The sequence below is a fragment of the Leptonychotes weddellii genome, chromosome 9, assembly GCF_054177405.1.
Source record: "Leptonychotes weddellii isolate Sample4059 chromosome 9, ASM5417740v2, whole genome shotgun sequence".
Lineage (NCBI taxonomy): Eukaryota > Metazoa > Chordata > Mammalia > Carnivora > Phocidae > Leptonychotes > Leptonychotes weddellii.
Genome location: NC_138377.1, coordinates 51,534,277 through 51,556,960, shown reverse-complemented (window position 1 = coordinate 51,556,960; position 22,684 = coordinate 51,534,277). Strand labels below are relative to the sequence as shown.

At 35.9% G+C, this 22,684-nt stretch overlaps 1 protein-coding gene across 1 annotated transcript in view; it reads left to right on the top strand.

Moving 5' to 3' along the window:
• LOC145723448 (uncharacterized) overlaps window positions 1-22,684 on the top strand; it is a 1,060,322-nt gene that overhangs the window by 325,687 nt on the left and 711,951 nt on the right. The window contains exon 10 of the mRNA XM_081830597.1: window positions 18,159-18,304. The gene's annotated coding sequence lies outside the window, so the exon portion shown is untranslated. The remainder of the gene's footprint in view (window positions 1-18,158; window positions 18,305-22,684) is intronic.

The following is a 22,684-nucleotide window of genomic DNA, read 5'->3' as shown; positions in this document are numbered from 1 at the left end:
GCATGTTCCTTTTATAAAATCATTTTTTCAATTGTGGAAGTGATGGATGAACATGGTAGAAAACCAAGGGCTTTTCTTGTTTGAAATCAAGTTAACAAAAATAATACAGAGATCCTCCAAATTCGTGGCCTGGAAATGCTGAATAAAATATTTTTTTTAAATGTCCTTAAATTCATAGCTGGGCATGCAAGAAAGAAATAGAAATCCCCAGCTGTCAGAAAGGGAAATGAAAACCAGAGCAGAATGCATGAGCTAGGGCTATGCTGCTCTGGTGGGGAGGACTGGAGAATTATTGTGTGGGGACAGGACACAGAGCCTTGGGCTGAAGAAAGAGTGGGACTGGGATCTGAAAGGTACTGAAAATTACTAGGAATCTTATCTCTGCCTGGGTTATGAGTGGGGGTGGGGGTGGGAGTTTCCTGAAAAATCTAAACCTTAAGACTATGTTTTCAACATAATTTTCTTACTGTAAAGTGGTTCTGCCAATTCACAAGGCACTAGAAAGATAGATATAATAAAGTATAAAACTACTTTGATTTTTTGGCATAAATTTTTTATATAACTATGAATACATAAACAATATAAAAATAAAAAAATATATTATTTGGTCAGTTTCAGTGAATATTTAAAGATTCTTATTCCAGACTCTTGGGACTTCTTGACAACAGGGGTGTGTGTGTGAGTGTATGTGTTTGGAAAGATAAGGTTTGAGCTGTTTTTAGTACTTCAAAAAATAGTTCTGTACATAAGATGGCTTATTTACCAGAGATAAAGTTGCATGGGCTACTAAATAGAGTTTTTAAAAACAACACAAAATATATCAAAACATTGGTTTCATGAGAAGATACTTACTAAAAATTGAGTGCCAAAAGCTTTTAAATCATGAATTAGTTGAAATCAAGTATCTTTAAAGGTGGATACAGGGCAAATCCTATTGTCTATCATGAAAGTTAATAGCACACAATCTCTGTGCATTGTAAAGGAAGCTACTAGGTGATCCTTGGTTTGTAGAGTTGAAAATACACAGAACTATATAAAATGAGTAGTGAGTTGATGATAGAGTTATACCCATCATCCCTGGAGCTCTAATATTATACTATTCCCACCCTGCAAGATCCATCTACCAATGAGCTGTCAATCAGTGGTTGAGTCCATAGAACTCCTAGGACCATCACCTGACAATGAAATCTGACTAGTGTCAGGCATGCCCAAAGCTCCTGAACTAGCTTATCCTCTGTTCCTTTTTTGACAGCCTCAGAATGGAGTTTATTTCCTGAATTGAATGGATTTGTCATAAAACTAATTGAATCTTCCAGATAAAAGAAATTTAGGACAACTTCAATAGTCTAGCTTGTAGCCTTTTTAAATTCCTCAAGACCTGCATATCAATCCAGGTACTCAGAAGACTGGCTGGGATAATTGCAAATCATCCTTATCAGGCCCAAGGTATAAATCCTCTTTGGTCTTTCTAAAGGTTCAGAATTAGGATTTTAGGAAGAGAAGGATTGCAGTAAAAGAATTTGTAGTTGGAGGATCAAATTCTCTAACCATTTTTTTTTCCTGGAAGAATATCAGACAGCATTAAATAATCAAATTTACTCTAGGACACATACTCAGGCAAAAAAGTGTTTTGCAAATACAACATAATTTTTGAAATGGCAACCAATCAATTTAAGTTAAAATTATTATTTTTTGAGGTTAGAAGAACCAAATACATTCATATTCAAGATGCTATTTTTTTTAATCCTATAAAACCATAAAATTAGGCAGGATATTGGGATATTTTTTTTTTAAAGATTTTATTTAGTTATTTGACAGAGAGAGACACAGTGAGAGCTGGAACACAAGCAGGAGAGTGGGAGAGGGAGAAGCAGGCTTCCCGTGGAGAAGGGAGCCCGATGTGGGGCTCGATCCCAGGACCCTGGGACCATGACCTGAGCCGAAGGCAGACGCTTAACGACTGAGCCACCCAGGTGCCCCAGGATATTGGGATATTAAGTGCTGTTAAAATATGTAGGCCATTTTATTGCTTAGGCTCAATTGTCTGATCAAATATTTTCATGAACTGACAAGAGGATTTTGGGATTCATATATTAGGATCTAAAATTATATCAAAGAGCACCTGCATCTGAAACCAAATACAGTCTATTACTTCTTTCCCATGGTCAATATTTTTCCTATTGTGAGTGATAAGAAAACATTGAAGCTTTATAAAATGTACTTTTTCTATAAAATGCTTATTTACTTGGACTTAGAAATCTGGGTATAATCAAATCAGTTGCATTTTTGATAGTTGTTTCTGAAGTCGTATTATGCAAAATCACGATTACTGGAGAATGGGAAAAACACTATAGAGCAATGCTAGTTTTCTAGCAAAACAGATGATTGATGTGGAAAATTGATACCTAAGGATCTAGGGATATTTTGCTCTTATTTATGACTTTCTGAAAAGGCAATTTCATTAGTACCCTTCTGCTTCAAATAAAATAGTTGTACAAAATATTCAGTTTTGAGAACAACTTCCCCTGATGTTTAAAAAAAAATCCATCTGTCAAAGTTTCAGTACTTTTATATTGTTTGGAAATTAGACTCCTAACTCTACAATTGAGGTATTTCATTTTTTTCCTTTATTTGTCTTGGCCACTGAGCTTTCACTTTTTATTTATATTTTCCTATTTTCTTAGGAAATATTGAAGTTGTTCATAAGCAGAGACATTTGGAGATTTAATAAAAGTAAGAATAAGTCTCATTTTTTTGCATGCTTGCAAACGTGCCTTGGCTCTTTTGCAAAAATTATCTTTTTAGTTTCTGTGATAAATTAATCACATGATATTACAATTACCTATTTATATATCTGTTTCTCTTACTAGACTGTGAGTTTCAAAAGAGTAGGTAACATGTTTTAAAATCTGTGTATCCCAACAGGAGCATGGCATCTGGTCTATAAAAAAAAATGGTGTTTGTTGACTATCTGAACAAATGAATGAGGAGGATGAAAGATTACTTATTGTTAGTAGGTTCTTTGAACTACTTGTAGCTATTATCGTATTAGGAATTGGGCTAGGCTAGATGGGCATAGTGGAATAAACTCAGAAAAAATGGTTTATCTCTATTTTTAGACTTGAATGATATGCAAAATGTTGGTAACAGTGATATAGTTAATCTTGAGCAATAATATTAAAAACTGAGGTAACTTTTTAATATACTGTCAGGATTATTTGGTCACCCAAATACAAGATATAATCATCAGTACCATATGCAAGATCAGTAACGATGGTTTTGGGGACAATAGGTAACCCTAACTCAAATAGGGTTAAAACAATAAAGGAATCTATTATTTTTCATAATTAGAAGTCCAGGGGCAAGATGGATCCCAAACGTTAATAGTATCATCAGGACCTTGTTTCCTTTAACCTTTTCATTTTCTTGTCCTCAACATTTTTATCTTATAGTTGTTCTTCTTGGAATCCCAAGATGTTTGCTATAGTTCCATGTATCAATTCCAGACACGATAAAGTCCAAAAGAAGGAATGCATCTTTCCTTGGTTTCTGTTTTTAAGAGCTAGGAAAAATTTTCCAGAGTTCATCCAGAATATCTCTCTCCTGTTTCATTGGCCAATGTTGAGTCTCATGCCCATTCCTGAAGCAATCACTGGCTATATGGAAATGGGATTATCTTGACTGGCTTGATTCAGTGGCTCTCAACCCTGGATACATTTTAGCATGATGAGGAAATTTAAAAATTATCAGTGCTTGGGCTATACCAAGATTAGTTGAATCAGAATTTCTGGGGGTATATTGAGAATAAGGGACTTAGATACTGAGTCTAAAGGGGGCTGGTGACCATGATCACTGCAGTTAATTCTCTATAGGGAAAGAGGCTTTTGGCCTCCCTCCGGGCTTTGAACTGAGGTGAGGAAACTGCTTATTTGCATTCACTCTCACCCACCTTCCCTTGTGAGTATCAAAATATATGTACAAGACAGCTGACCAGTGTTAGAATCTGTGAACTGATTGAGCAAGAATTAAATCCAGGTCTTTGCTTGTATTAGCAAAGAATGCTAAATTGCACCAATCCATCAAGGATGTCCCCAAAAGATTTATAAAAAATTCATGCTCTCTTCCTTGTGTGGTATGTTTTAGAGAAGTATTTAGGCCAGATCTTCAGATAATCTCATTAGTCCCTCTTCTCAGTGATATGTTCTCATCCAACAGGGATGAATACCTTATATAGGCTTAGGGGTCAGAAAGCACCTGGGTGACTGCGGCTAGTTTTATAAATTCTGTAAGCCTCATTTTACTTGTTTATAAAACTGGATGTTAACTCATATCAGAGAATTATTTAAAAAATTAAATTAGACTATGAAGGGAAAGCACTTTGGCCATAGTAAAAGAACAGAAGATGAACTAATGATGATCTGATCTGCATTTGGTAGCTGATGACTAACCCATTGTTAATACTAATCCAAAGAACATATTTATATTTTTTCTCTCTTGATGCTTCCCTCCCGGGACCTTCCCCCACTTCTGTTATCTAGGTCTATACTTTTTTTTTTCTTTGCTTGTGGCACTTTTGTCTATCCATATGATATCTTTTTATATAATAAATTCAAATCAAATTTAAATTATGAAGTTTCTCCCCAACTTCATTTACAAAATAAACTATTCAAATTTCATTTGTAGACTTTTATTTCCTTACTCTCTGGTTCTCTGATGGGACTTGCATGGGTAATGTTTTTTTTGGGGGGGTGGGGTCTCTCTGATTAACCATGCTTATAGGCAACATACCCATTTTGCTCATTTAAAAAAGATTAATGCTTTATTTTTGTCAGAATCATAAATTTTCAGGTTGACTTGAAGGTGTTTTCAGGATATATTCTAAGATCCCATTACAAAAAAAAAAAAAAAAGACTGCATTTATCATTTCATCAAAAATGAGAACTATGATGGTTTGAAAAATCTGCAAAACAAAACAAAAACAAAACCCAGGAGTGCCATTTGCCAGAGAACTTTTCTTGCTACTTCCTAGTCACATCTACTCCCTGGAAATGCTGAAATCCTTTCATTCCCTTGAGCCTTCTGTATACCCTCACTTCTGGACTTTCATGGGCTGTGCCCTCTTTCTTGACTAAGACCCCTTTATCACTTGGCTATCTTCTAACTCTTTTTCACCTTAGCTTCCTGATCAAAAAGCCTTTTCAGCCTCTTGCCTCTGGAGGAGGTATTCCTTCCAATGACTTCCCTGACACCTTGTATCACAGTTGCATTGTTGTATGACAGTATTGCTTAACTGTTTTCTTCTCTGGACTCCATACTCACAAAGAGCATCATTGTGGCCCAGTGCATAGCATAGTGCTGAGCACATTCCCACTTTAAATGAGAAAACAAAACCAACTTTTGGTACCCTCTAATGACTACATACATTTCAAAGTCCTGTAAAATTAGAGATGTAGGTGATTGTGTATTTTCAGCATATTCTGTTTGCTTATAGATCTACTTCCATAAGATCTCCACAACAGCAAGTATCCATCTAATTTTATTAAAGCAAACAAAAAACAACTTTCCATGTTACTGATGTAAAACTTATATTTTTGTCTTGTTTTCTTTTGCTTAATACAACTGGTATGTTTTTTCCCCTTGTTTCAGGAGGCATCTTTTCCTCCCCCTGGCTGGTAGATTTGTATTTCTTGCTTTTTTCAATATCTTTATTTTAATCCCAGCCTACCTTTGGTGATATTTGTGTCCCTGCTCCATGATGTCTTTTGAACCTGTTGCTATGAGGTGCAGTAACTTGATTTTGAGATTTCAAGTCCAGCGTTTTAATCCAATGCACTGGACTTACAATCTTAGAATGCTTTAACTACTCTGATGCCATGTTCTCTTCTCTGTTCTTTTCTTGCTGAAGGCATACAGATTTTACAAATGTATTGGGCCTTTGAACACAACCATTCAAGCCAGAATTCTCTGGGATGTACTTTACATATAATCATTTTGGATTAATAAAATAATTCATTTTTGCTACTGACTTAAATATTTTCCTGTTATAATTCTACTCTTGTTTTCTTTAAACTATTTTGCTAACTAATTTTCATTGATTTTTTTTCTCCATATGCTACTTTTTAACGTTTATTACTTCTCTCTGATTTCTTCTTTGTTAGGACATTGTCATATTTAAAGAAATCTTGTGCTTACTGCCTCTTATAGTGTTAGAAGACTTGAGATAAAAAGGAGGCTAGCGAGGGTAAACCAGCATTCAAACTCAATTATTTGGATGACAAAATATAAAAATTGTTGAATAAAGAAAAAGCATTTGGGAGTATTGATAGTCAGTAAAATATATGGCAGATTATCCCATGAAATTTTATTTACTAAATAAGTTAAAATGAATCGGTGAGAAACATCAAAAATTAGGTTGAAAATTGGCGGAAGTATCTAACAAACCAGTTAATAGTACACATTACATGTTGACGTAGGTAGTCTACATTGTAGTTAATAGAAAGCTCAGCTTTGCATTTTTCATAACCTTTTATGAATATTACAGAACTGGAAATAATGGATGAGAATTTCAGTTTGTATGTTATATATAATATATATAATATGTAATTATATATATAATTGACCTGGTGGTGGGTATTGAGGAGGGCACGTTCTGCATGGAGCACTGGGTGTTGTGCACGAACAATGAATCATGGAACACTTCATCTAGAACTAATGATGTAATGTATGGGGATTAACATAAGAATAAAAAATAAAAAAAAATTATATATATAATTGAATAGCAATATAAAATGCCACTAAAATCTGAAAATTTTATGAAATTTTTGTGAATAGCTATAAATATGGTTACAGAACAACAAAGCAAGAGTCAATTTGGAAAAATGGGATTAACGTGAAGAGGATAAAATTTCAGTTATGACAACAAAAGAAATTTAAAGGAAAGGTAGAAACCAATACTTGAAATGGTCCAAGTTTCTTTTATGCTTCACCTTCTTCCTTGTGATTCCAGCTGAGACCTCAAGTCTTGGTCCCATGCACCTCTCCTTTTACTTCTCCTAGAAAAGCCATCTATTCTGGGGGCTTCAGGGAACACATCTAGGTTGGTGGCTTGCTCTCAGGTCTGCAAAACTAGGTCAAAAGGTTGGTCCTCTTTCTCAGTCCACCAATAGGGTGGAGACTCATTTGGGATTCTGTCTTTATATCAAGCTTAAAACTCTTCACTATTTACCTTATATTTTACACTTAAGGTTTCCCTCCCCCTCCACATATGTGCCTGTTTTTCTGAAGTGTCCTACAGGACTGAAATCTTAATCTTTTAATTTCTTTCTTCATCTTTCCCCCATATCCAATCCATTCCTATAATAGATCCTGTCACTTCATCCACATTGTATTTTTCTCATCAGAGAACTCCTCAGTTTCAAGGCAGTTGCCTTGTGTGAATCGCTGTAATAGTTTTCTAGCAGTTTTCTCTATACCCCAGGTTATCATTGACCTCTTTAATCTTTCTTAACCTTTTTGAGTTAAATTCTTTCTGTCCTCCCGAATATATGATGGACATATTTGTTTCAGTCTAATTATTTGAAACTATTTCCCCTAATCTCACCGAACTGACTAAAATTCATGTATGTGTACACACGCATATGCATGTGTGTGTGGGTATGTGTGCTGTCAGTGCTGTAACAGAGAAATGATTTTGAAGAAATTGTGGAAAGCATAGCAAAGATACGCTTGGGCAGAAGGAAGTACCATTTCATCTATGATTCAACTGAGGTAAAGGAAACCACCAGGCAAAGTAAATGGGCTTCCATAGAGTGAAGTAAACCACGAAAGTCAGACTAGCAAAGGCTGAGAGAATGAATGGTGGGGAAGCAGTTAACAAACCAAAGGCTGGGGATTTTACCAGATCCTAGTTCATTGAGGGAGGGGGTGTTTTTTTGCCATGAAGCTTCCTTTGGCCATAAAGTATGAATATAAGACTGGATCTATTGTAATGGGCTGGTAATAAGGGCGGATAAGGATGTATTGAGAGAGGAGATTCTCCTCTAGCTATCTTCAGTCCACCACAACAAACATTGATTGGCTTTTTTTTTTTTTCAGGCCTCACGCATAACTGGGACAACATGGTCCCAATGAACTATAAGAGAGGATAGAAAGCAAATATGTCACCTTGTCAGCCTCTGTAGTAAAAGTGAGAAAATGGAATGTGGACAAAACTGACAAAGTCTTTCCCTGCAGGAATCCAGACTAAGAGCAATAACAGTGAAAGGAATGGAGAAATCTGTCCAAGAACTACCCCCACCACTCCACATAAAAGCACACATCTCAGAAAGATTTGGAGTTCCCCCAATACATATTTTAAGGAAATAAGATAATTCCAGTCTTTATCAAAGTATTCTAAAATATAATTAATGGAAAAGCTGCAGTTTATTTTATAAAATGTTACAGAATAGAAAATTGCATGTGATATAATTTATGAATATAGACAATGCATTTAAAATATTTTTAATATAATTAAAATAGAATGTAGCCATATATTAAAGAAATACTATGATGAGATCACATAGAGTTCAGTATAATTGTGTAGTGTGATTCAATATTAGATTTTTTAAAAAGGTTTTATTTATTAGAGAACATATAGGAATGGGAGGAACAGAGGAAGAGGGAGAGAGAATCCCAAGCGGAATCCATGCTGAGCATGGAGCCCAACTGAGGGCTCGATCTCATGACTTTGAGATCATGACCGGAGCTGAAACCAAGAGTTGGATGCTTAACCAACTCTAGCACCCAGGCACCCTTCAATATTAGATTTCTATAAAAAGCTTTCTAAGGGCTGCAAGTTGCACTTGAATAAATGTGGAGAATGTAAATGCCTAGAATAAACTTACACTTCTTTTGACATGGTTTTAAATACTCCTTTATGTAGCAATACTTAAGGAAAAGCAAACATTTGCTGAGCATTTTCTTTGTACTAGAGACTTCATACGTATAATATTCAGTACTCTTAAAAACTCAAGATTGGCATTATCATGTCTCCTTTTTTACATATGGGGAAACTAATGCTTAGAGAGTTTAATTAGCTTTACCTTAAGTAACATTTGTCAGATCTTGAATTAGATTTTGCCCTCTTTAGAAGTTAAGAAGTTATTAATGTTTCATAGGTGCTGGCTGAAGGTATGAGACTCCTGGGTCAGAGACCAAATACCTTATTACTCATACTCATGGCACATGAGCATGGTTGTATGGTTGCTCTTCTACTCAAGTTCCATGGGAGCGATGAGCTACACATAACAGGTTTGTGTTGCAGTTGAGGAATACTGAGCTTGGGGAATCCACTGTGTTTATACCAAGAGTAAGCTAGTTTGTCCTTTGTCAGAGCTGGGGAGAGAAGACATTACATCTGCTTTTGAGCAACCAGGTACATAATAACCCTGAGTAATGGATTGGGTCGTGTGGTCTGGGCCTTGCAGTCTTGGCATACCCAGCAAGATATGCCAACAACCAAGAGGCCTAAGGATGACCATCTCTCCCGATAACATTCACCTCCAAGTTCACTCACCTCAACTCTTACCAATCTTAAATTTTTCACTAATATCTCATGCTTATGAGGAAAATGATTTTTCTCTAAAAATTGATTTTATAAAAATAAAAACCAGTCTTATGTTTTCCTGAATTTATATTCTAATGCTTATCTATATATTGATTTGTAAAGTAAGGAGACAATTCAAATATTTAGAAAAAAGTTTTGAAATTTCCTTGACTTTTCTAGACTGAGTCCAAAAAGGTCATCTAGGATTTATCAATCATGAAGCTGCTCATTTCAAGGAAAACAAAGTATTTTGAAGAAAAGTATAAAAATTCATTTTATACTTTGTGCAATAATGTGCAAGTGCCAAACCAATGGCTGTATCACAATATTTAAAAATAAGTGGACATGTGGCTTTGTCTAGATTTAGAGTAATTCACTTTTTAGACAGGCAATATGTCTCTGTTGGTAAGCAATACACTCTTTGACACTTTTCTTAATATCACGTCCAACAAGGTTTTCAGGTAGAAAGTCCTTTCTTTGGGTCCAAATCAATTTCTGTAGCTTTTCTAATTAATTTTATTTTTTAAAAAAGGTTCCCTTTTGAAAGAATGTGTCAAATTAGCAATTCAGAGAACTAGTAAAACAAAACAAAGTGTTGTTGTTTCTGGAAACCCAAACAAAATAGAATTCAGAGGTAAGATTTGCTCACTGGAAGGGTTCTTAGAAACAAAAATGTTTAAAATGATACTTCTCTCAGCTTTGTGTGAGAAGCAGTAACATCTGTCCTGCTGTTGCGCTTAGAGTCTGTCATAAGACTTATTTTGTCTGCTCAAAGAAGCCACTTTGCTGAGGCAGGAATTTGCTTATCATTTCTATTCTGCAACTATTATTAGTCCTTTACCTAATCTTCACTTTCTAGTTACTGGCTCTTGATGGCTTGGGTAACAACTCTAATGTAATTTCCGGGTTGCTGTTTGCATTTAATAGGTATTAAATTAAATGTGCAATTGGTCGGCTGGAGATAAAAGTATCCTTGAGCTTTTGGCAAAAAAGCTGAAACATATATTACATTCCAATGGGAGAACCATTAGCTTTAATAACTGGATATGAATTGTTGGCATTTATTATCCTTGTGAGTATGCTAATATTCATTAGATTTTTAATGAGAGGATGGCAATAAAAACATGGCATAGAGTTAAAAATGGTTATTAATTAGGGTATTAAAATGTCCTTATTTATGTAGTTGTGAAGAGGAAAGCTGGTAACTGAAGAAACACTTTGATAATAAAAACATTTCCTCCATTCCTTTTCCCTCCTGCCTCTTACTAAAATATTACACAAAGAGAAATAGAAAAAAAAGTAAAAATATAATCACTTAAGAGTGAATATTTAAGACACATCCCTTTGGCAGCTAATATATGGACAGTCCTTGATTTATGATGGGTCAACTTAGGATTTTTCAACTTTACAAAGATGCAAAAGTGATACACATTCAGTAGAAACCATACTTCAAGTTTTGAATTTTAATATTTTCCTGGGTTAGTGATAAGAAGTACAGTACTCTGTTGTGATGTTGGGCAATGGTGGAGAGCTTACAGCTCCCAGTCAGCCGTGAGGCTAAACAACCCATTACAGCCATTGGGTACTCATACAATCATTCTGTTTTGTACTTTCAGTGCAATATTCAATAAATTATATGAGATAGTCAACACTTTATTATAAAATAGGCTTTGTGCTAGCTGAGTTTACTCAATCATAGGCTAATGTAAGTTTAAGTTTTTGTTTTAATTCCAGTTAGCATACAGTGTTATATTAGTTTCAGGGGTACCATATAGTAATTCAACAATTCCACATATCACTTGGTGCTCATCACAACAAGTGCACTCTTTAATCCCCATCACCAGTTTAACCCATTCTCTCACTCACTTCTACTCTAGTACCTATCAGTTCTCTACATTTAAGAGTGTGTTTCTCAGGGTGCCTGGGTGGCTCAGTCGGTTAAGTGTCTGCCTTCGGCTCAGGTCATGATCCCAGGGTCCTGGGATCGAGTTCTGCAGCAGGGAGCCTGCTTCTCCCTCTGCCTCTGCCTATCTCTCTGTCTCTCATGAATTAAAAAAACAAAACAAAACAAAAAAGTTAAAAAAAAAAGTGCGGTTTTTGGTTTTCCTCCTGCCCCACATGATCATTTGTTTCTTAAATTCCACTTATGAGTGAAATCATGTTACTTGTTTTTCTCTGACTTATTTCGCTCAGCATTATATCCTCTAGCTCCATTCATGTTGTTGCAAATGGCAAGATTTCATTCTTTTTTATGACTGAATAATATTCCATCATATATGGATACATATCACCTCCTTTATCCATTCATCAATTGATCGACACAGGCTGCTTCCATATCTTGGCTATTGCAAATAATGTTGCTATAAACATCAGGGTGCATGTATCCCTTTGAATTAGTGTTTTTGTATTCTTTGGGTAAATACCCAGTGGTGTGATTGCTGGATCTTAAGGGTAATTCTATTTTTTAACTTTTTGAGGAACCTTCATACTGTTTTCCACAGTAGCTATACCACTTTGCATTCTCACCAGCAGCGCAAGAGGGTTCCTTTCCCTCCACATCTTTGCCAACACTTATTTCTGTGTTGATGATTTTAGCCATCCTGAAGGGTGTGAGGTGATATCTCATTATGGTTTTGATTTGCATTTCTCTGATGATGAGTGTCTTTGGCCCTCTGTATGTCTTCTTTGGAGAAATATCTGTTCATGTCTTCTGCCCATTTTTTAATTGGATTATTCATTTTTTGGGTGTTGAGTTGTATAAGTTCTTTATATATTTTGGATGCTAACCCTTTATCAAGTATGTCATTTGCAAATATCTTCTCCCATTCAGTAAGTTGCTTTTTAGTTTTGTTGATTGTTTCTTTTGCTGTGCAGAAACTTTTTATTTTGAGGTAGTCTCAATAGTTTATTTTTGCTTTTATTGCCCTTGCCTCAGGGAACCTACCTAGAAAAAGGTTGCTATGGCTGATGTCAAAGAAGTTGCTACCTGTGTTCTCTTCTAGGATTTTTATAGTTTCAGGTGTCACATTTAGGTCTTTAATTCATTTTGATTTTATTTTTGTGTTGATGTAAGAAAGTGGTCCAGTTTCATTCTTTTGCATGTTGCTGCCCAGTTTTCTCAACACCATTTGTTGAAGAGACTTCCCTTTCGCATTGCATATTCTTTCCTGCTTTGTCAAAGACTGACCGTATAATTATAGGTTTATTTCTGGATTTTCTATTCTGTGCTGTTGATCTGTGTGTCTATTTTTGGCCAGTACCATACTGCATTGATTACTACAGCTTTGTAGTATAACTTGAAGTCCAAAATTGTGATGCCTCTCCAGCTTTGCTTTTCTTTTTCAAAATTGCTTTTGCTATTCAGGGCCTTTAGTGGTTCTGTATAAATTTTAGAATTTTTTTAGTTCTGTGAAAATGCTGTTGGTATTTTGATAGAGATTGCATTAAACCATAGATTACTTTGGGTAGTATAGACATTTTAATAATATTTGTTCTTCCAATCCATGAGCATGGAATATTTTTCCATTTCTTTGTGTCATCTTCAATTTCTTTCACCAGTGTTTTACAGTTTTCAGAGTACAGATCTTTTTACCTCTTTGGTTAGGCTTATTCCTAGGTATCTTATTATTTCTAGTGCAATTGTAAATGGAATTTATTTTTCTTAATTTCTTTCTGCTGCTTCATTATTGGTATATAGAAATGCAACAGATTTATGGACATTGATTTTGTATCTCACAACTTTACTGAATTTGAATCAGTTCTAGCAGTTTTCTTGGTGTAGTCTTCAGGATTTTCTATCTATAGTATCAGGTCATCTGCAGATAATGAAAGTTATACTTCTTCCTTGCCGAATTAGATGCCTTTTATTTCTTTTTGTTGTCTGATCGGTGAGGCTAGGACTTCCAGTACTATGTTGAATAAAAGTGGTGAGAGTGGACATACTTGTCTCATTTCTGACCTTAGGTGAAAAGTTCCCAGTTTTTTTCCCATTAAGGATGATGTTAGCTGTGGTTTTTTTCATAAATGGCCTCTATTATGTTGAGGTATGTTCCTTCTAAACTTACTTTGTGGAGAGTTTTTATCATGAATGGATGTTGTACTTTGTCAAATGCTTTCTCTGCATCTGTTGAAAGAATCATATGGTTCTTATCCTTTGTTTTATTAATGTGGTATATAATGTTGATTGATTTGCTATTATCAAAGTATCCTTGCAACCCAGGAATAAATCCCACTTGATCGTGGTGAATAATTTTTTTTCATGTATTGCTGGGTTCCGTTTGCTAGCATTTTGTTGAGGATTTTTGCATCTATGTTCATCAGAGATATTGACCTGCAGTTCTCTTTTTTTATGGTGTCCTTGGTTTTGGTATCAGGGTAATGCTGGCCTCATAGAATGAATTTGGAAGTTTTCCTTCCTTTTCTGTTTTTTTGGAATAGTTTGAGAAGAATAGGTATTAACTCTTCTTTAAATGTTTGGTAAATGGTTGTCTTCCACTCTTTCTCAAGTCCAGTGAGTATCTTTATGATCATTTCTTTAAATTCCCTATCATCTATGTTACTTATATCTGTTTCACTTAGATCTCTAGCCACAACCTTGTCCTGTTCTTTCACTTGGGACAAATTCCTCTGTCTTCTCATTTTGTTTAAGTCTCTGTGCCTGCTTCTGGGTATTAGGAAAGTCATCTACTTCTGTCCTTGAGGGTAATGGCCTTTTGAAGAAGAGGTCCCGTAGTGCCCTGCTATGTAGTGTACCCTGTACCCCAGGGTCTAGCACTTCAGGGAGTGTCTCTAATGTGTGTTGCATGTACTTTGCTGTTTTGTCCTGGCTGCTTCATCCTTCAGGCTAGTTGCCTGCAGAGGCTCTCTTTGCCTGTTGTGGGCAGTGTTTGGTTCCTGGTCTGAATGTAGAGCTTTTTAACTAGGTGTGCTCTGGTCTGCTCATGAACCGAGACCTGTTACCACTGCCTCCAGAACTGAGGCCCTACAAAACTCCCAAGTTGGGAGACACAGTGTGAGCAGGGGTTTGGGCTGATCTTCTGACGGAGGGGGCTTACTGTGCTGGGACTGAGGCAAGAGTGATTGGCAAGGGCATTTCCACTGGAGTGCAGGGGGGCAGGGCTTGGTGTAAGCAAGTTAGGCAGTGGGGGCGCTGCACTTGTTCCCAGAGTAGGCTCTGTGTTTATTCTAAAGAGTGGGGAGGGAAATGGGTTGGCCAGCTCCTTTGTTCCTGAGAGGTGTCTCTGAACACTACCTCTTAAGGAAGTGCTCTGAGAAGAGTGAATAATGTCCCCACTGTGTGGCGTAGGTATTCTTCAGATTGCTATTTCTATACTGTATGTCCTCAGGCTGTTCATCCTGCCTTCTCTCCAGGAGCTTCCCTGAAGCCTCTGGGCTCCCACTGAGCCAAACCCCCTGACCTTTAGAACTCCAGACAAAGCCTGGCTGGTTGCCAGAATTCAGAATTCAACCCCTCTCACTTTCCAAGCCAGTTGCTCTGGGGAGTCATCTTCCTTATGCACTCCCTTCTGTGCTAGTCTATCTTCTGTCTTTCTCTGCTACCGTGGCACCCTTTCCACAGTAGCTGCTATGATCCATTTTTCTCCCAGACTATGTCTCCACACTTCTGTCTTCTTTAATGTGGCCTCTTCTCTACTTTTAGTTATGGAGTTTGTTCTGTAGTCTTCAGGTCAATTTCTGGGGTATGTAAGATGATTTCATAGTTTTCTAGTTGTATTCGTGGGGTAAGGCAAACTTAGGGTACTCCTATTCTGCTGCCATCTTCCCTACTCCTAATATAAGTTTTCTGAGCATATTTAAGGTAGGCTAGGCTAAGTAAGCTATGACGTTCATAGGTTAGGTGTCTTAAATACATTTTTGAGTTAAGATATTTTCAATTTCTGATGAGTTTATTGTGATATAACCCTATCACAAGTGGAGAAAGATCTGTATATATGATGCCAGACAAATGCAAGTTTTAGCTATGTATAAATAAAACTGTAATACAGCACTGTATAGTTTTAAATGAGAAGACATGCAGATTGTAAATGCTTCTCTCTTAAAAAACTGTATAGTGTAGTTTTAGGGTATTAAACCATAATAAAGTTGCCAGAATTTAAATCCTGGCTTTGCTACTCACTGGCCATGTTACTTAAAGTCTCTGAATTTTCATTTATCAGTAAAATGGGAATGGCAGTTAAGTGGAATAGTAAAGCATTTAGCATATTCTGTGGCATAAAGTTATCTGTTATTATTTCTAATCAAGTAAACGAAGAATGATGCCATGTTTAAAAGCACAGCTTCATACTCTAGATCTCTTAACTACTTTTGGCAAGTCTGTTCATTGTGGCATATTTTGCTAAAGCCTGTTTGGAACCTGGGTGTCCACACTTCATGCATATCTCTTCAGTGTTCCACATAAATTAAACTCAATGACCTCTATCAAGTGCCATCTTCTGGGGTTTGTGCCAGTTGTATGGGATACAAAGATGAATGAAAAATAGCCTCTGCCCTCAAGGAGACAATTACTAGCATTAGCCATCAGTAATTTGGACTTTGTTCAGCCTTTACTGACTAGGTTTGGTTTGTTTAAATGAAAAGTATCTAATTTGTCACTCACTTCTGCCCAACTATAAAATAAATACGTATGTAAGTTACAAACTTTTATATTCCTAGAAATTCCAGTGTCATTTCTTTTTCCCCTATGGCATATTACAAATATGTGTACAAATGTGTACAAATAAAACTAATATGTTCTTATTTTTCACAATAGAATGATGAGTGGGGAACTTTATTTTTTACTAATAGACTTTATTTTTTATTATTTTATTTTATTTTATTTTTTTAAAGATTTTATTTATTTATTGACAGCGAGAGAGGGAACACAAGCAAGGGGAGTGTGAGAGGGGAAGCGGGCTTCTCGCTGAGCAGGGAGCCCCATGCTGGGCTTGATCCCAGGACCCTGGGATCATGACCTGAGCCGAAGACAGATGCTTAATGGCTGAGCCACCCAGGCACCCCATAGACTTTGTTTTTTAGAGGAGAAAATTTTCTACAGCAAATTGAACAGAAGGTATAGAGATTTTCCAAGTATCTTCTGTCCCTACACATGCATAGCCTCCACCATTATTAATAGCCCCCACCTGAGTGGTACATTTATTACAACCCAAATTGATACAGCATTATCACTCATAGTCCATAGTTTGCTTTAGGGTTCACTCTTGGTGTTGTATATTCTATGGGTTTAGACAAATTTATAATGACATGTATCCGCCATTATAGTATCCTACAGAGTAGTTTCACTGCCCTAAAAATTCTCTGTGCTCTGACTATTATCCATCCTCCCCCCAATTCCTGAAAATTACTGATCTTTTCACCGTCTCCATAGATTTATTTTTTTCTGGAATGTCATATAGTTGGGATCATACAGGATGTTGCTTTTCACATTGGTCTCTTTCATATGGTAATAGGTATTTGCATTTTTTTCATGTCTTTTCATGCCTTGGTAGCTCATTTATTTTAGCTCTGAATAATATTCTGTTTTCTGGATATACCATGGTTTGTTTATCCATTCACCTACTGAAGGATGTCTTTGTTGCTTCTAAGTTTTGGCAGTTATGAATAAAGCTGTTATAATATCCTTGTGCAGGTTGTCTTGTGTGCGTACATTTTTAACTCTTGGGTAAATACCAAGGAACATGATTGTTGGATTGTATGATAAGAGTATGTTTAGTTTTGTAAGAAACCACCAAACTGTCTTCCAAAGTGGCCATACCATTTTGCATTCCCAGCAGCAATGTATGTAAGTTCCTGTTGCTCTATATCCTTGCCATTATTTGTTGATACCAATGTTCTGGATTCTGGCCATCTTAATAAGTTGTGGTGGTATCTCATTTTTATTTGCATTTCCCTATTGACATATGATGTGGAGCATCTTTTTATATGCTTCCTATCTGTATATCTTCTTTGGAGAGGATAAATGGGGAAATTTGGGATGCTTAAGTAGCTATGCCTTTGTTAACAGTTTTAGCCCAAGTTAAGTTTTAGCTATGGTGTACATATAGATTGATAACACAGAGTTGCCAGCTGATCACAGACATCAATCCTCAAGCCCACATCTAGAGTCAGACATACCTATGATTAAATCTGGCTCTTCCACTTATGGTTAGACTTTGGACAAATTGTCTAACTTGGTAGCCCTTGGTTTCTGCACCTGTAAAATGGATAATGATACCTCACAAAGTGGGTGTGAGAGTTTGGTAAGATTATTATAAGATTATTATAAAATTTGCTTGGCACAGTTCTTGATACATAGTAAGTATTGTGAAGTTCATTCAGAGAAGAAAATTATCTTTTTACCTTTTTATTTTTTAAGGAATGTGACAAGCAGTGTTGATGATTGAAGGGTCCTTCTCAGAAACAATTTGTCTTTAATTCCTTACCCTTCAGACCAGTTTAGAGGACATCAACAAAAGTGGCATAATAGTGTGAGACATAGAAATGTTGATTGGAAATGTAACATTGAATGATTGTTTCATGTAGCCCAAAATTTATACCCCATGATTTTTAAATTTTATAGGAATATTAACAAATACATTTGAAATCTTGAAAGACCAATGTATGAAATACCTATGGAAGCATATGGTAATGAGTCAAAAGAATGAGAGTAGTTCAATGGATCCTAACACATCCGCATTTATTAAAGAAAAGGAATGACCACACAAGGTAAGATATGTTGATGTTTCTTTCTAAATGCATGGAGAACTTTCTAAATGTTGAAAGTTTTGAATGTGTTGTATCAATAGGGTTGGCTACTTTATTTTTTTTTTCTTTTTATTTTAAAGATTTTGTTTATTTGACAGAGAGAGACACAGTGAGAGAGGGAACACAAGCAGGGAGAATGGGAGAGGGAGAAGCAGGCTTCCTGCTGAGCCGGGAGCCTGATGTGGGGCTTGATCCCAGGACCCTGGGACCATGGCCTGAGCCGAAGGCAGACATTTAACGACTGAGCCACCCAGGTGCCGTAGGATTGGCTACTTTAAAATCTAAACTGATCCCTTCAACATCATCTACAGAGCCCCTCCCTGAATTCTTAGCCATATTAGCTATTTGCCATGGCTCTTCCACACTAATCTTCACCCCCATGTATCTGTGGAAATTCCCACCCATTCTTTTGAGATCCTTCCTGGAATCCTTAGCTGATCTTTTCTCATCATTCCTGGTAGAACGCTATATAAATCGTCTCTTATACCTTGCACATGCCCCTATTTTAGCAGTAATATTAATAATAGCTACAACTGTTTTTTTTTTTTTAAAGATTCTTTATTTGACAGAGAGAGAGACACAGAAAGGGAACACAAGCAGGGGGAATGGGAGAGGGAGAAGCAGGCTTCCCGCGGAGCAGGGAGCCCGATGCGGGGCTCGATCCCAGGACCGTGGGATCATGACCTGAGCCGAAGGCAGACGCTTAACGACTGAGCCACCCAGGCGCCCCGCTACAACTGTTTTGTAGACTTATTATATGCTAGGCATTGCATTCAGGATTTCACATATTTTCTCATCATTCCTTGCAAGAATCCTATAAGAGCAACCTGAAAGAGCTAGAGTGACCCATTCTGGATAGTTATAATCTTATAAACAGCACTGACCTTTTCTTCAGGGTGTAAAAAGAATGCTTGAGTCAAATCTATATACTGCAGGTATAGGAAGACACTTATGCACATGTAACTTATGTAAATGATGCACTTAGGAACAAAGTATAGTCCCTGGTCATGAGGAACTTGTATTCTAGGAAGAAGTCCAGACAAATGAACAACTGTTAAGTTGAAATGTGAAAATTGTCCTTTTTGTGGATCAAAACTGGTCAAATATGAACAATTTCTTATGATTTGACTTCACATTATATGATAATTCAGGGTGCAGGAGCATTGAATGTTTGCTTTAGGAACCTAATGAAAATAAGACTAAGAGAAATGTTTCTATGCAATTGTCTATTTTACAAGTGTATATGAATTTAGTATTAGCAAGGATTTAAGTGTTATGATAACTATTATTTATTTTAAAGGAGGAATATAAAACTCTGAAACCATAGTGTTTATTTTATATAACAATAGAATATGGGAAAAAAGTGATCCGTGTCAAATGTTTTTGTTACAAAAGATTTGTAGGTTGAAATCATCATTTGATTTTCGTATTTGTTCCTAATATGCTACATATTGAGTTTCAGTGAATTCCAAAGGAATAGTAGTTTTCAAAGACTATTATTTTATACACACATAAATTTTACATGTATATTTATAAATTTTTAAAATTTAAGGGGGACAGTAGCCATAAGAATTTCTGTTCTTCCATGGGTAAAAAGGTAAGTTTAAGCATTCAAAACTAAGATATTGTGACTAATATATTTTATGAGCATATTTTTTCCACATAGCTTTATTAAAAGATCTTTAATTTACCTTTATTAAGGATTTTTAGGTAAAGATAATACTTAGATAAGAAGACAGTGGTAAGAAGTGAAATGAATTGCTCTTTATCTAATACAGTTGAAATAAAATTTGACCAGGGCAATAGCAGAATATCTATGTGAAATATTGAATGTTAATAAAACAGTAGGAGACAAATAGAATTTCCAGAGGTTAAAATGGTACAAACATAGTAATTTTCTAAGCCTTTCAAAATTACATCAATGCTGAGGGAATATTCTATAATAGATGAGATTTTGCTCATAAACTTAAAAACCATAGCTCTGTATTTGATAGTATAACCATAGTATCCAGCACTGGCTTATGCAAAAAAAAAGTGCTCAGCCAGTAGTTGTTGCATGAATAAATTAACAAATGAAATATATCAAAGCCTAGACTTTTAAATCTAATGATTAATCTTTTTAAAAATCAGAAAATCTTTGCAGGCATGAAGGCATTTGTTATATTTGTGGAAACAAGTCAGTGAAGATGAAAATTCTTGTTAGAGGAAGGAATAAAAAAAAAGAAAAAGAGTCTAAGATTAAATGCTTAGTTTTATTCATTCCAGTGCACATTAATGAGTATGATCAGATTCATGTTAAAGACTGCACATTTTATTAGATTATTAAAAAGTTGACAAATAGTTCTTTAATCTCTTATAATTCATGGATATGCTAAGAAAATAATATTTGAGGGAAAAACAGGCAACTTCTCAGGTTTTAACTACAGCAGACTAACCAAAGTTGTAGGGAGAGTCAGAGGCCCAATGGGATGAGACTGAAAAGAACTTGGCTTCACTTCATCTTTTGATTAACTTTGTAATCTTGGGCCAGTGGCTTAAAACCTAGACTCTCTCAGCTGCTTCCTGACTCCCTTAATCCAAATATTGCAAAGATAAGTGTAACATACATTTTTACATATTATATTTACCATAAGAAGAGTAATTCTTTACTAAACTAGGTGCATGTAAGAGAAGTAAAATTCAGAGTTGGCTAAGAAGGTACCTAAGAAAATGGTAGACTTCTAGGTGTGCCTTGTATAAAATTTGTAATTATTTCTAGACCAGAAGGCCTCAGTCACAGTGTATTCTGGGAACTCAGCAGCAGACCTGTTGAAAGAAGATAAACAGCAGGGAGGAGAAGGGGTTTGTCATAATACAGCTCTGAGGCTAGCCCTTCCAGAAGTTGACATCAAATGGAATCATAAGATTAAGTTTGGCAATTTATAGAGGAGACTTGGTTTTGAACCAGGCTATTGTCAATATCAAAAGGGTGGGACCACAGGATGTGTGACCTAGGGCAGATGTTAATACTGTGGTTCCAAAAATATCCAGGAATTTTTCAAAGATACGAAATTCATGGACCTCGCCCTTGAGTAAGGGGAGTGGCAAGATCCAGGTAGGGGGTCAGGCACTCAGCCAAATATGGGTTGAGGATGTTTAACTGTCCCATTCATGTTGGGTTTGGTCATATGAGTTATTTTGATCTATGAAAGGCTAGCAGACAGGCACAAGCAGAGCTTTAAAAGTTCTTGCCCCATTTTGTCCTCTACTGATCCCCGAGAAGATCCCCAGGTAGTGCTAGGTTATCAGTCTATACCTTAGATTGAACATCTATAGTGCAGATCTGAATCCAATCCATAGCCTGAGCAGGGCTTTCCAGCCAGCTGAGCCCAACCCAAGTCAGCAGAACCACAGTTAACCCTCATCCCTGTGCTTTTGGGAATACATCCTGGGGCTATAAACCATTGAATACTGGATGGTCTTTTTTTGCAGCATATTATCACAATTACCAAAGAGTGTGTGTATATGCGTGTGTGATTTCCTCTCAAAGTCTTTAACATTATCCCTGAGTATTAATACTTATTAATATGAATTTTTTTAATAATTTTTCATTATCACCTGTTCAGTGTGTGGCTTTCTCAATCCCAGTTCACCTGGCAAAAACACCAGGGGAAAAGGTCTTAGTTTAATTCCCCTTTAGTTAGTCCTCTTGCTATTTCTAACAGATTTCATCAAAATACAAATGTACTTATTTACCCTATAAATCCCACATGTAATTAGCTCATGCATTTGCTTTTTGGAGAAAAGGACCAGTCAGCCCACGTGTTTTAGTAAAAGCACCTGAGGAATTTGTTTTCTTAAGAACATTTGCTGAACAATCTTTCAAGTAATTTTTACCCAGAAGATATTTTCACATTTTTATAGCACTATAGGAAGCAATTATATTCTGTAGGAAAAGGTGGTAATCAAAACTGTTCAGTATAATACATAAAGCCTAGCCAACATGTGGATCCTTGGCACATATCTGAACTTGATATGCTGATGTGTTTTTGTTTGTTTGTTTATTTTAGCAGGACTGTTTCTGAATTGGAAAATTTTATTGAAAACATGGATAATTTCTCAGTGAGGGTGAGAAAAGATGAATTTTAAATTGATTTGTCAGTTCTTTCTGTAAATTAAATGTCTACCCATGGTGGAATTTTAAAATCTTTTAACTTTAAGTTGGTTAACTGTACTAGCTTCTTTATATCAATGCAGTGAAATTTTTTTTCTAATTTCCAGTATATATCATAAGGTGATTGTCATTTATGTATTTAATCCTTATTGTATCTAAAATTTGTATTTTTCTGAAGAATTTTTTTT